The sequence below is a fragment of the Petaurus breviceps genome, unplaced genomic scaffold, assembly GCF_028583685.1.
Source record: "Petaurus breviceps papuanus isolate PSGF00001 unplaced genomic scaffold, PetGlider_PUasm1.0 551, whole genome shotgun sequence".
Classification (NCBI taxonomy): domain Eukaryota; kingdom Metazoa; phylum Chordata; class Mammalia; order Diprotodontia; family Petauridae; genus Petaurus; species Petaurus breviceps.
The window spans coordinates 40,670,836-40,686,558 of record NW_027186372.1 but is presented as its reverse complement, the minus strand read 5'-3'; the positions used below and the strand labels follow the sequence as shown (position 1 = coordinate 40,686,558).

Here is a 15,723-nt window from a genome sequence, read left to right as displayed (position 1 = left end):
CTGTCTCTCTCTGTCTCTCTCTGTCTCTCTGTCTCTCTCTCTCTCTCAGACCCTTTGGTAACATGATAAAACTTATAAAACTCTTCCGTGTTTTTTGGCAAAATTGACAATTTAAAGAAATGCAAAATTTCAGGGTGGTTGTTATTTTTCAGTTGTTTCAGTTTTGTCTGACTTTTTGTGATCCCATTTTTTTTTTTTGCAAAGATGATGGAGTGGTTTGCCATGCACTTCTCTAGCTAATTTTACAGATAAAAAACTGAGGAAAACAGAATTAAATGACTTCTGCCAGGGTCACACAGTGTGTCTGTGGGCAGATTTAATCTTCGGTCTTTTTTACTCCAGGCCCAGCACTCTACCCACTGTGTTTATTAGCTGTCCAAATTTTAGTGATACCAATGGAAATAAAAAAAGTTTTTCCCATCTACATTAACAGACCTCCTACATTCACTGCAAAGACTACTTGGGCGCCATGAACCCAATGCTAAAAACCCCTACCTTAACTCTTGTTGTTATTTGTTCTCTTTATTCACTTAACCTTTTCTGGTATGATGCTTCCTCTTCTCAGCAGCCCCACACTCATCTTCAAGTCTGTTCAAGCTGTCAAATACCTGTTATGCCATTCTACCCATATTCACCACTGTCCTTCCCTTATATAATTTAAACTATTACTAAAAGACCATCTCCTTCAGGAAGCTTTCCCTTATTGGTCAGCTTAGAACAGATAGCTTCCTTACGGACGGAGCTTTCACAATTCTCCCCTGTTCCTTTCTGCCCTAATAATTTTTGACTTCTGCTATAAATTGCAACATAAATCTGATTTAAATACTTAGTTATCTTATTATACCTTGATTTACTCTTTTTATTTTGACATTTAAGAGCTTAGGACTCATAGGAATTAGAAACTGGAAGAGACTTCAGAGAATTCATTCAATCCTCTCATTTTATATATGAGAAATCAGGAAGAAAAATTAAGTGTCACAGAAATACCAAGGAAAATGCACAGAAATACAAAGGAAATTAATTACATTTAAATACAGTTTTTTTTTTTTATTTTATGGGTCTCACATAAAGAATCTCTGTCCTAGATGACAGATTCACTATATAGCCTTTTTGTATTCAGTCTGTGGCAAGAAAGTTTGATGCTTAATAGATACATTTGGAAGATGATTGTAATTACAAAACTCTGTGACACTTAGGTGACAACATATAACAATAGCAGTGAAGACAACAACAACTAGCATATATATAGCACTATTATCAGGAACTGTACTAAGTGATATATATATATATATAAATCTCATTTTATCCTCAAGACAATTCTGAGAAGTAAATGCTGTTATTATCTACAGAAATTTTATACTTGAGGAAACTGAGGCAGACAGAGATTAAACGATTTGCCCATGATAGCACAACTAGTAAATGTCTGAGATCTGATTTAAACTCTGTTCTCCTAACTCCAGGCTTGGCACTCTATACACTGCATCACCTAACAGCAGATATCTCTCTGGGTTGGTTCTTGGAAAGACGTCTTCATTAGACTATTTCAGCAGGGGGAGCGAAGTGACCCCTAAACATCTGGCAAACTGTTGAGCACAACTCCAACTTCCCTTCCCCTATTTGACCTGTGAGCAGGCATTTTAGCAAAACTCCACCTTCCCTTCCCCTAATTGATCTGTGAGCAGGCATTTTAGAACAGCTCCACCTTCCCTTCCCCTAATTGATCTGTAAACAGGCATTTCTGCACAACTCCACCCTTCCCTCCCCTAATTGATTCATGGGTGGGAGTTTCAGCCTAGGGTAAAATCCCTGCTCCATTCTTCCCAGTGCCCTGTCCCCCCCCCCCCCCCCCCCCCCCCCCCCCCCCTACCAGGTTCTCCCCATCTCCACCCATTCTGGATTCCCTGTCCCTCAGCCTAGGGAAAAATTTCGAGGGCATGGGAAAATTCAAATATACACTGACCAATCACTGATTGTAGTTTCAGCTTATGTAACCTGACTATTGTAATCTCTTTAAAAACTTGCATATTGTTCATGCCAACTCACTGTCTGATCTGGGTATGTGACCCTGGCAGTCCCATGGTAATAAAATCCACTTCCAAATTTATTCTCGGGGATCTTCTGTCTCGCTCCTTTATGCCCTACAAAAACCACCAAAGATTTTTATTTACAGTGAAAAAATCAAAAAACTTTCTTAATCCCTTCAATCAAAAGGAGCTGGCAGATGCATGGAGTCTGAACACAGAAAGCAATATCAGATATTCTTTGAATCAGCTTCCTTGAATATCTCTGGAAAATCTCATTCCCAATCTACAATTGTCCAACATTTCTTCTGAGAGAAGTGGCCTAGTAGAGAGAGAGCTGACTTTGAAGTAAAAGTCCTCAGACCAAACCCCACCTTTCACAGAATTGGTCAAGTAATTTTGATCATTTAATCTCACAAAGCCCCAGACAATCTTTCAAGATTCAACTGCAGAGTAGGTGCTAACCTGAATTGAATTTCTTCACTGAGAGATTCAGAATCCCAATTCTAATTCAAAACAAACAAATATCCACAAAAAAAAACTTTCCAGTACACTTTTGCACTTGTAGCCTTCATTAGCAAACATTTTCACATGATACAGATAGTAAAGAAATGGGACTCACTTAACAAACCAAATATTATTCTCATCAAAGCCCCAATCAGAATTGCAAAGAGAAGGTTTCCTGGAGTGAAGGAACACTGTACTCTTTTCAATGAAGGGAGTCAGGAGGCAGAGATAGAATTAACTGAGACAGGGAGTGTTGTGTTTGAGAAGCCAGAGAGAGCTTAGGATAGGAATCAGTCTGGGGTACCCAGTTTCCCATCTGGAATATTAAGTGTGCCTTAACTGTCCACACCAAAATATATGTTTTTAGTAATGGATGTTTTCTACTGTGATCATGTATCTGTCTACTTTGGGGAGTGAAAAGCTTAAAAATTTCAAAATGGAGTATAATAGTGAGTATTAAAAGAAGGAATAACCTTAGAATATATACAGGAAGCTAAGCAAAGATGGTTAATAAAGACAGCTCCTTAGATGTGTTCAGGCAGAGTTTTCCAAGGACTAAATCTTAATGTATTTAAACTGGAACTGTTCCAGGCAATGGTTTAAGTTAAACTTCAGACCCCAGAGTATTCTTATCCCTTCATGAATTACAAAATAAACTGACTTCCAGTAGAGATGTCCTCCTTCTTTTGTTGCTTTCCTGAACTCCTTTGTGTTTCCCCAAATCCCTACAGAATAGGACATGCTAGAGACGGGTGGGTTCACTTATTCCTATAGTTCTGGAGAATCTATAAAGAGTGATCTAATTCCCTCACAGTGGGTTGCAAACACATTGGCACATCTGCCAACACAGGATAGAAATTGATCCTTTTTTGAAAAAATTCAAATATTAATAATATAGCATGAGAGTAAATCAATCATTAAAGACTAAACTCAGGTACTATCTGCTCCTAGGTGAAAGTAAATACCCTCCCCCCAAAGAAAGAAAGTAAATACTCCCTACTAAAAATAAACATATAGTGTTTGGCTTTAATCTTTCCTTTGTACTTATCTCAATCTCCCTCATACCACAGTTGTCTGCATTCATGTCTTTCCATTGTATTATACTATAAGGTACTTCAGAGAAAGGTCTATGACCGGGGTGGAGAACCTGCAGCCTTGGGGCCTCATGTGGCCTTCTAGGTCCTTGGATACTGCCCTTTAACTGAATCAAAACTTCACAAAACAAATCCTCTTGTTCTATGAAGTTTGGATTCAGTTAAAAGGCTGCACCCAAGGACCTAGAAGGCCATATGTGGCCTTGAGGGCACAGGTTCCCACACTTGGTATATGATTTATCCATATTAGCATATATCTATATTTCTCTTTCTTTCCCCCCTTCCTCTCACCTCAGGTCACTACAGAGTACCTCACATACAGTAAGCATTTAATAAACTTTTATTGAATGAATGAATTATATAATTATACCCAAGTTGATTATTCCATAAATATCAAGATCAGCAAACTTTCATATTCAAACAAACCAAATTTTACATTGGTGGCTATATGTGATTGGTCTAAGCAGGTGACTATTTTTTGAAGAATCAGTAGTCCTGCCTTTACATCATGATGTCCGTATCTTCAGCTGATAATATCATGTTCTAGTATTAATGTCATCCAGTAATATGAATTTTGTGGTGACCATACATAGTTATAGACAGTGCCCTTATTCAGTATATACCTACCAAACCAACTAGATGGTTCCAATCCCTCCATTTTACCCTGCAGGCCCATGATACAGGAATCAAACAAAATAACAACAACAACAAAAACAACATTTTATTGTTTAGAGGTAGATGCAGCACATGGAGGTAGACACAGCCAGCTGTACCAGCATGGAGCCGAAGTGAGCCCAGGCAAATTGATTCACCCACCTCAGGAGCAATTCACAGACCTATCACTTCAGGATAGGGGATCTGTCACAGTTGGGTAAGAGAGAAACACAGGGCCCATAGCAGCACCAGCAGCTACACCTGGGGCTATCAACCCACAGACTGAATGTTTAAAAATCACCTACCTGAAATTCTAGGGTGCAAGATGGTGGAGTAAACTCTAGATGCTCTGATTCCCCCTCTGCCTTTGACCCTAAAAACCCAGAGAACATTGCTCCAGTGTAAAATCCTAAAGTATTGAAACCAACTGAAGTCTTTGGAGTCCTAGAGGAAGACAGTGCCTCACAATGGGAAAAAAAAAAACAGATTGGAAAGACAAAGATTTTAGAATCCTATTATGGAGAGCACGTATAACCAGCTTATATTCAGAAGGGGACAGCATTGACTCTACACCTATATCTGCAGCCTCAAAAGGGAATGTGAACTGGTCTCAAGGTCAGAAAGCATTTGTGGAAGAACTCAAGGACTTTAAAAGACAAGGTAGAGAGGTAGAAGATAAATTGACCAATTCTATTAAAATTACATTTGCCAAAATAGAAAAACATTTCACTGAAGTAAACAGCTCCTTAAAAAATAAAATGTGTGAAATGAAAAAAGAGGTTAAAAATCTAACTGGAGAAAATAAATCCCTAAAAATGAAATCTGAACATATGGAAAATGAGCTTTAAAAATTAAATGAGGAAATTAATTTGCTAAAAATTAGAATCTGTCATATTGAAGCTAAGGGCTCTATGATGCATCAAGAATTAATCAAACAAAACTTAAAGAATGAAAAATTAGAAAAAAATTTAAAATATCTCATTGGAAAAATAACTGACCTGGAGAAGAGATCAAGGAGAGATAATCTAAGAATTATTGGTCTACCAGAAAGTTATGATGAAAAATAGATCCTGGACACCATCTTCCAAAAAGTCATAAATAAAACTGCCCTGAGGTCCTAGAACCAGAGGGTAAAATAGTTATAAAAGGAATTTACCAGACACCTCCTGAAAAAGATCCCAAATTGAAAACTCCAAGAAATGTTGTAGCCAAATTCCAGAATTATCAGGTCAAGGAGAAAATACTGTGAGTAGCCAGAAGGAAACAACTCAAATATTGTGGAACTACAGTCAGGATCATACAGGACCTAGCAGCTTCTACACTGAAGGATCTGAGGGATTGGAATGTTATTTCATAAGGTAAAAGAGCTTGGACTACAACCAAGGATCAACTATCCAGCGAAACTTAACATAATCTTTCAGGCAAGAAGATGGTCATTCAACAAAATAAGGGACTTCCAGAAATTCCTGATGAAAAAGACAGAGCTCAATGAAAAATTTGATCTCCACATACAAGACTCAAGAAAGACATAGAAAGGTAAACAGAGAACACACACACACACACAACTTATTATTTAACAAGAGCAACCTGTTTACATCCCTATACAGGAAGCTGATACCTGTCAATATTGAGGATTGCATACTTATCATGACATTTAAAAGGGATATAGACAGATAGATGGTGTGGATATAAATCAACTAAAGTAACGATAAAAAAACTGATTAAGGGGTACAAAGGAATTGCAATCAGAGGAGAGGAAAGGAGGAGGCATAAAAGGCTAAATTATGCCACACAAAGAGGCATAAAACATATAGTAGATGGAAAGAAGGGAGGGAGATGAACACTATGAACAATGAACACTATGTTCATTGGTTTTAGTTTAAGGAGGGAATAACATAATCATTTAAATATAGGATTCTATTGTGAAGAGACATAAAACTTATCATAATAGAGGGAAAGAAGGAAGGGAGAAGAGCACTGTATGAGATTTATTCTCATCAGTCTTGTTACAAGGAAGAAATAACATACAACATTAAGCATAAAAATCGATTGTACCCTGAAGGCAGTAGGAGGGGAAAAGTGTAAGAAAAAGAAAAGGAGGAGTTAGAAGGGAAGGAAGAAGTAGTAAGGAGAAAGGGTAGAAAGATGGAGGGGGAGTTATTAGGGAGGGCATACTGACTGAAGTAGTGGTCAAAAGGAAAAATTTTGAGGAAGGGCAGGGAAAAGGGCAGGAAAAGAAATAGGATGGAGGGAAAGATACAGATAGTAATCATAAATGTGAAAGTGAATGGGATGAACTCTCCCATAAAAAGGAGATGGATAGCAGAATGGATTAAAAATCATAATCCTACAATATGCTGTTTAGAAGAAACATATTTGAAACAGAGGGATACGCCCAGGGTAAAGGTAAAAGGTTGGAGTAAAACATATTATGCTTCAGCTAAAATTAAAAAAAAAGGCAGGGGTAGTAATCCTTATCTCAGATAAACCAAAACCAAAAACACATCTAATTAAAAGAGATAAGGAAGGAAACCATATCTTACTAAAGGACACCATTGAAAAGGAAGCAATATCATTACTAAACATATATGCACTAAGTGGTATAGCATCCAAATTCCTAGAGGAGAAGTTAAGGGGGTTAGAAGATGAAATAGATAGAAAGCTATACTAGTGGGGGACTTCAATCTCCCCCTCTCTGAACTTGATAATCTAACCTCAAAATAAACAAGAAGAAGTTAAGGAAGTGAAAAGAATTTTTGAGAAGGCAGATATGATAGATCTCTGGAGAAAACTGAATGGAGATAAAAAGGAATATACAAACTACTTAGAGGTAATTGTACATACACAAAACATAATAATGTACTAAGGCATAAAAACTTCACAATTCAGTGCAGAAAGGCAAACATATTAAATGCATTATTCTCAGATCATGATGCAATAAAAATTATATGTAATAAAGGGGTCGTGGAAAGATAGACTAAAAACTAATTGGAAGCTAAATAATTTAATCCTAAAGAATGAGTGGGTCAAACAAGAAATTATAGAAAAAATCAGTAACTTCATTCAAGAGAATGACAATAGTGAGACAACATACCAAAACTTGTGGAATGTAACAAAAGCAGTTCTTAGGGGAAGTTTTATATTTCTGAATGCATACATGAATAAAATAGAGAAAATGGAGATCAATAAAATGGGCATGCAACTGGAAAAATTGGAAGAACAAATTGAAAATCCCCAAATAAATACTAAATTAGAAATATTGAAAACCAAAGGAGAGGTTAATAAAATTGAAATTTAAGAAAACTATTGAATTAATAAAAAAAAACCTAACAGCTGGTTTTATGAAAATAAAACAATAAAATTGATAGACCTTCAGTCAATATGATAAAAAAAAGTAGAAAATCAAATTATGAGCATCAAAAATGAAAAAGGTGGCTGCAATGACAAAATAGGAAAATGATAAATGCTGGAGAGGATGTGGAAAAATTGGAACATTAATGCATTGTTGGTGGAGTTGTGATCTGATTCAACCATTCTGGAGAGTAATTTGTGCTCTCCAGAACTATGCCCAAAGGGCTATAAAAAAAGTGCATACCCTTTGGCTCAGCAATAGCACTTCTACAGCTGTATTTCAAAGAGATCATAGAAGTTGGAAAAGGACCCATCTGTACGAAAAATATTTATAGCAGCTCTATGAAATTCAAGGAGAAGTCCATCAATTTGCGACTGGCTAAAGAAGTTATGGCATATGAATGTAATGGAATACTGTTGTGCTATAAGAAATGAGGAGCAGACAGACTTCATAATAACTTGGAGAGACTTATATAAATTGATACTGATTGAGGACAGCAGAATCAGGAGAACTTTTTACATAATTTCAGACACATTGTATGTGTGACAACTAACTTTGATGGACTGGGCTCCTCTCAGTCATACAAGGTTAGAAGACAACTACAAAAGACTCATGATGGAAAGAGAAAGAACTACAGAATCTGAATGCAGATTGAAGCAAAGTATTTGCTCTCTCTCATTTGTGCTTTGTTTTGCTTTATGCCTTCTTCCTCATTGTTCACCACATTGATTATAATCCTTCTTTACAACATGATTGATGTTCAATGTGAAGGTATTTGTTGAATCTATGCTTGACTACATGCCACCCTCAGGGGGATGGGGAGGAAAAGGAGGAAGAGAAAATGTGGAACTCAAGGGATCGTGGAACTGAATGTTGTAAACTAAAAGTAAATAAATAAATATAAATTTAAAAAAACCTTTTTTTGTTCCAGAATGTTGGACCCACTTATATTTCTGGCAGCAATTATGTGTCTTCTTTATTATTTGCTCTTTTAATTGGCTGAAGAAGGAAACAACTAAAGGTCAAAAGTAAAGATCACTTATTTTGAAACTAAGAAAGCTGGGTCTGAGTCATGGCTCTATCATGTAAGAGCAGTATAACCTTGGGCAAATCATTTTCTTGATTACTGCAACCTTGCATAGTCTGCAGTAATTAGTAATGTGGGGTCTTCATGGATCATCATTCTCTAATTTATGGCAATGACCCGGTCTTGAACTGCCATAATAAATTCCTAAATTTCTGTGAAAGAGTCCCCATAACTAATCTATTTGATCAACAGTTTTTTGTGGTGATATTGTTGGCCATGCAGATGTGCCCAACAGGGAGTCCTGTGACTTCATTCATATCTTAACTTTCATAGGTTACATTTGGAGATAAAATACTTTTGGTTATATTAAACATGTCCAATGACATGCACATATTTTTACCTTTTGCTGTTGTTTGGTGAAGTGATTTCTATTCATTTAAAAAATATTTTTGTTGGAGTTTCACATTTTCATAAAAATTTGTTCTGAAAATGTCCAACAATCTTTTTTCCCACTCTTTGGTGAGAAAACAATGATAATGATAATTCTATTGTTATCTTATGTGGAAAAGGCCTGTGGTTTCATGGATTTTGTATGTTTTTTTATCACTATATATCTTCGACAAAGAAGAACATGAATCTCTCTCCTATATCTGGTGATTTCTGTTCCTACTTTTGCTATACTATAGTACTAGTTTATAATGAGAGTATTTATGTCTTAAGTCTATTTCATGTGTGACCAACTAGTTGGCATAGAGTAGAATACTGGACTTGGAGTAAGAAGACCTGAATTCAAATCCTGCTTCAGATATTTACCTACTAGCTGGTGATCCTGGACAACTTAATTAATCTCTCTTTGCATTAGTTTTCTCATCTGTAAAATGGGGATAATAAGAGTATCTACCTCCTAGGATTTAATGAGGATAAAATGAGATAATATATACAAAGTACTGTACAAACCTTAGAACACTATATAAATGCTAACAATCATGCTATTACTTATACTTTACTAGTGGTAAATGCCATCTTCTCAGAAGAATTTCCAGGAGATAAAGAATGAGATATTTTTCATTTGTTCCAGTGTATCTAATTACCTTATGGTACCAGAACTCTCTTCTTTGTCAAGTGGATTATCACAGTTCTGAGGACAACCAGCCTGAGACCTTATGCTAACCCATCTATTTCTTCAACTCTTAGGAGTAGTTGTCTTGCACTGACTGCTACCTTAATCAGTGTATTGCCAGATTCCAATTTGCTAGCAATCCAGGGCTCCTGCAGACCTTCATAACAATCTCTGGACATACTCAGTAACTTTTAAAGGTTGATATAAAAAAGATAAAAAATATTGAATAAAAATTAAAAGATCAAAATATATTTCATTTTGAAGTCAATAGGAAGTAACTAGAATAGGGGTTCTTAACCTAGGGCAATGTCCTCTTGCCCTTAGGGGTAGGTGAATAGATTTCATGGGGTCTGTAAACTTGGATGGAAAATATATTCTGAGAATGGATCTATAGGATTCATTAGAATGTCTAAAACATCCAAGACACCAAAAAAATACTAAGAACCCTTGCACTAGGATTTGTTAAGTAGGAGAGTGACTTAGTCAATTGTGAACTTTAGGAAAATCACCTTGGCAGTTGTGTGTACAATTGTTTAGAGAGGAAAAACTTGAAGCAGGGAGAGCAATTAAGAGACTATTACAGTAGTTATTTTTAATTCCAGTCTAATTATGCTTTTTGCCTTATGAAAATAATTTGAGATTTCAGTACTGGTTTTATAATGTTTCATTTTGTAATTTGTAATCTACTTCATTTCATTTGTATAATTTCTGGAGTGTACACTAAGTAAAGATTTTCCATAACCTGAGTATCTTCAATATTTTCCTCTTCAGATTTTAGTGAATTCTCAATTTTGTTTCTTACTTCTTCCAATTTAGCCTTACAGATTTTTAAAAAAATGATTGCCTTTCCCTGGTCAGTAATGAATTACTGTGTGACTTGGACCTGAGGAAACAATTGCTACAAAAAGCAGTCTGAAACATTTGCCTACATAGCATGTATTTTTTTATTTTTAATTTTGTTTTGATATAGTACCGATGATGCATAGAAAAAGTATTCATGTTTTCAATTGATTTAATTTAAATTTGTGGTTTGCCTGTCATCTTAGTCATCTGTACTTATTATCATAGGTATAGAAAAATTTCCAGCTGTCAGGTACTAGTATTTTCAAATTGTTCCAGGTGATTTTTCTTTCTTGTACCATGTTTCCCCGATAATAAGACCTATCCCGAAAATAAGCCCTCCCCTTACTGTGTAAGATTCCTCTAAAATAAGCCCTCCCCCGAAAATAAGCCCTATTGAGATTGCTACTGTAGTGAAGGTGACCCCCTGCTCTACATGCTACATTACGGTACCCTCTGTATGCACCGTCTCCCCCCCCTCCCCCTGGTGAAACGCACGCCGCACTCCGAGCTGCATCCAATCAGAGCTGCAGCAGTGAGCACATCATCCTGTTCTTCCCCAGTGATTTGCTTGCTGGCGCCATCGAGAGGAGAGCTGAGGCAGGACAACATAAGCCCTCCCCTGAAGTGTCTTATTATCGGGGAAACATGGTAGTACCAGAACACAATGGGATGCCAACTCATCCACTGTCTTCTGTGTCAAACTGATCTTCACAATGATTTTGAGTAGGACCAGCCTGCAAAATTATTCTCCTCTGTCTATTCTTTGTACATCATGTTGACTGGGCTTTTAACCTAACAAGCAATGTCACCTAAATTCAATTTGCCAATGTTTCAGAGTTTCTACCAGGCATTCACAGTAAGCATGATGGTCTTAGGGCACAGAAATTTCCCACTCAATATCACCTTGGCAGCTGTTACTCTACTTTGACATTTTCCTCCTCTGACCCATGGCATGAAAGATGGGTTGATTTTTGGGAGGGCTATTATTATTATTGTTATTTAGACAAGCTGTTCTCCTTCCTTATTTCTCCCACTTCAAAATATCAATAAAAATCATATCTAGGAGACAGGGACAATTTTCATTACAAGTTAAATAAATCTGATATATAATACCAGATTATTAAAAATTCACTTGAACAACTTTCCACTGAAGGTATGAAAAAAACAATCTAATAGTTAAATATTTGAGAACTGGTTTTCATTCTTTTATAATCCTTCTGTAGCTATGACAGTAGCAAAAGAAGGCAATATATAAATTATAAAGTAAATAAAGGAATGAGGCATGAAGAATATTTGATTTCACTGACAGGCAAGTGAAAGAACTGACTATGAAACTTGGATTGCCATGCTTATTTTTGGGAGCAATTTCATCAGTATTACCTGAGTCATTCTTTGCATTAAATGACTGGAAAGGGTCATGGATATTGAAGCCAGGAAGATAACCAGCAGATTGAATGGAAATAATGCTCATTGCCATATGGCTTTGCTGTTAGGTTTGATGACTTAAGAGAAAGGATGGCTGAAAGAAACCCAATTCATCAGCATAGAATGAGGCAAGGTGGACCAAATGAAAGTAGAGAAGGCAGAAGAAACTTTTCCAAAATGTTCTAAAGCTCACCTTTAGGATTTCCAATGCAACAGAGGAGAAATCCACTTCATAAGCACTTACTCTATGCCAAGCACTATGGTAAGTGCCTGTAATGCATTTTTTTTTAAAAAAGCTGCATTTTAAGGAGCTCACATTATAATGAGGGAGATAGCATTTACAGTAAGGTTCTACTGCAATTCAGATGGAAAGACCCCACAATCCTTGGGACGTAGCAGCAAAGCAAATGATGAGGCATCTCTTTAACATAATTTCCATTAATAAAACCATATCAGTTTCTTATATTAAATGATTTGTTAGCACCAAGGATTTTGGTGGTAAGAACTTTGGTTATTGAATAACTGTGTTTACTGAGGTGGTACTTGCAGTATCTGAAAAAGCATTTACCAAGTAATATCTCTACAGGGGATGTTTCTATATATTGTCATTCCATGCAGCTAAATGAATAGTAATAGGGTGGGGGTGGAGGGAGCTAATAAATTACTTAGGAGAAGTATGACTGGAAGAACTAGTAATAAAGACAAAGAAGAAATTCCAGGATCAAAATGCAGTCTTCAAAAACTAGACCTTTGGGTTCCACCTGCGGCACTGAGAGGATCATCTAGTTTGAGTCCTGAGACTCGCCCTATCTCAGTCTCCCACTCGCATCCTCGCTGCCCTCCACACTCCCTCCACCTTCTCTGTCTCCCGTTGCCGGTGCTCCTTTCCCTGCCACAGCCAAGAACCGGCAACTCTATGGCTTCAACAAGACCTTCGTCGAGAAGAGCACCTTCCTCTTCACTTCAGAGTCTGTGGGCGAAGGGCACCCCGATAAAATCAGATTAGTGATACAGTCTTTGATGCCCACCTTCAGCAGGACCCTGATGCCAAAGTTGCTTGTGAAACAGTTGCTAATGATACTGCTTGCTGGTGAAATCACATCCAGAGCTGCTGTTTACTATCAGAAAGTGGTTAGGGAAACAATTAAGCGTGTAGGCTATGTTGATTCTTCTGAAGGGTTTCATTACAAGACTTGCAATGTTCTGGTAGCCTTGGAGCAGCAGTCACCAGCCATTGCTGAAGGGGTTCATCTAGATCGAAATGAGAAAGATATTGGTGCAGGAGTCCAGGGATTGATGTTTGGTTATGATTCTGATGAAACTGAAGAATGCATGACCCTAACTATTGTGTTAGCTCACAAGCTCAACCTCAAACTTGCTGAATTGCTGTGCAATGGAACTTTGCCTTGGTTATGTCCATATTCAAAAACTCAAGTCACTGTGGAGTATGTGCAGGATCGTGGTGCTCCTCTCCCTATAAAGGTCCATAAAATTGTGATATCTATTCAAAGTGATGAAGACGTATGTGTTGATGAGGAAAAGGTGATTAAAACTGTTGTAGCTGCAAAATACTTGGATGAAGATATAATTTACCATCTGCAACCTAGTGACAGATTTGTCATTGGTGGACCTCAGGGTGATGCTGGTCTGACTGGACAGAAGATCATTGTGGCTACCTATGGTGGAGGTGGTGCTTTCTCAGGTAAAGATTATACTAAGGTGGACTGTTCAGCTGCTTATGCTGTCCGTTGGGTGTCAAAATCCCAGGTTAAAGGTGATCTGTTTCACAGGGTACTTGTTCAGGTTTCTTAGGCTATTGGTTTTTCCCATCCATTGTCCATCTCCATTTTCCATTATGGCACTTCTCAGAAGAAAGGGAACTCCTGGATATTGTGAAGAAGAACTTTGGCCTCCACCCTGGGGTCATTGTCAGGGATCTGGATCTAAAGAAGCCCATTTATCAGAGGACTGCAGCCTATGACCACTTTGGTAGGGACAGCTTCCCATGGGAAGTGCCCAGAAAGCTTAAATATTGAGTGTTAGGCTTTTTTCCCCAGACTTGTTGGCATAGATTACAGAGAAGCCTTCAAGCTCTGAGGGAAAGTGCCCTTCTTCCTAAACTTCTCCTGTCCTCTTTCAGCTCTTGATCAGTTGCAGTCACTCTTGTCCAATGATCTGATTTTAGTTTTTGTGGGGACTATAAGTTGGGCTCTGCTATTCTGTCCCTGGTGTTTTGCTCACCATTATAATGGATTTAGTGAGCATAGGCGATCCATGTAACTGCTTAGAGATGAGCAGACAACACTGCCTAGTAAATGATGCTTTAAGACAACCTTTATGTTCCACCATCCATCCCCAAAATCTTAACTGCATTGACTCTCCCATCAGATGCTGAAAAATGTCCATGTAATGTGCACATCAAGTACTTGTAGTTCCATTTATAGTCTCTGTCCAACAGTGACACCGCCCTGTCAGGATGATTTTGTAATGTCTTGAGCCCTATTATGAATGTGAAGCCTTCCCCCATCCTCCCTGTAATCTGACCCACTTCTAATTATGTAGCTTTTTGTCTGGGAGTGTTCCCTACCATATCAATCTTGCATGTAGCACAAGTTCCAGTTGGAGCTCTAACCTGACTTCACGAAAAAGGCAGTTACTAGTTGAATCACCTTCTGGTGCTTATGCTCTTAATCTCTCCACTTGGCTGTCATTTGGAAGATGTACGTAATAAGGTTTTTTATTTAGTAAACCAATCCTATGCATGGTTTCAGCATGAGCAAAACCTCACCAGCTCCTAGATCTAGTTAAGTGGGCACTTGGCATCCTTGTGATGTCATACAGAGAAGTCACAGGGTGGTATCTGAGGGTCTGTAGGTTGCACACTTTGGTACCAGTTAACTTTTTCTTTATAAGAAAGACTGAGTATTCCACACTGCAAAAGGACTCCTCCCAGCATTTAAACTTTGTTTTATTTTCAAAACCGGGTCCAATAAGCCTTCTGAGCATCTGGTGTGGATACAGAGAAACCAACTTCCTTCAGAGAGCAATGCTTTTTGGCAGGGAGGAGAAGGAAATCCCTTCATATTTGAACATCTTCTAAATCCTTATTTGTTGTATTCTGATGTGTGGCGTAAGTACAGAGAAACTCTCAACTCAGAGGGCAGCTTTTAAAAAAAGATCCTTGACACCATGATTCCTTTGACATGTCTCCAGCATTCCCAGATAAGCCAAGTTGTCCTACAGAAGAATCTTGGGTTACATCTACAAAGGGGTCTGGCTGGTGTTAACAGAAGGGAGGGCAGAGCTGGAGCAGCTGGCCATGGAGGAAGCTGACTTGGCTGGTGTGGTACAGAAAAGCCAGCTTGTTTACATGCCTAGTCCATGGCTGCTGCCCTAAGCAGAAAGTGCCTTTCAGGATCTATTTTTTGGAGGTTTATTATGTATGTCTGATTCTCAATTCCAACAGTTTAATGAAGATCTAAATAAAATGCTTTGTTCTACCTTAAAAAAAAAAGAAAAGTAAACTAGACTTTTGAAGAAGGGACATGATATTGGTTGGGATCCTTGTATCTTCCACTTTGGATTAAAAACAAAAAAGCACGTAACAATTATAACAATAGATGCAGCAACAATGGACATTTATTTGGTATCAATATTTTTTTAAGCAATTGGGGTTAAGT

The 15,723-nt window shown here is 37.6% G+C and overlaps 1 pseudogene; it reads left to right on the top strand.

Moving 5' to 3' along the window:
• The window catches only part of LOC138172829 (S-adenosylmethionine synthase pseudogene), a 36,317-nt pseudogene extending 21,951 nt beyond the window's left edge, over nt 1-14,366 (top strand).
• Nucleotides 14,367-15,723: the final 1,357 nt, after the last annotated feature.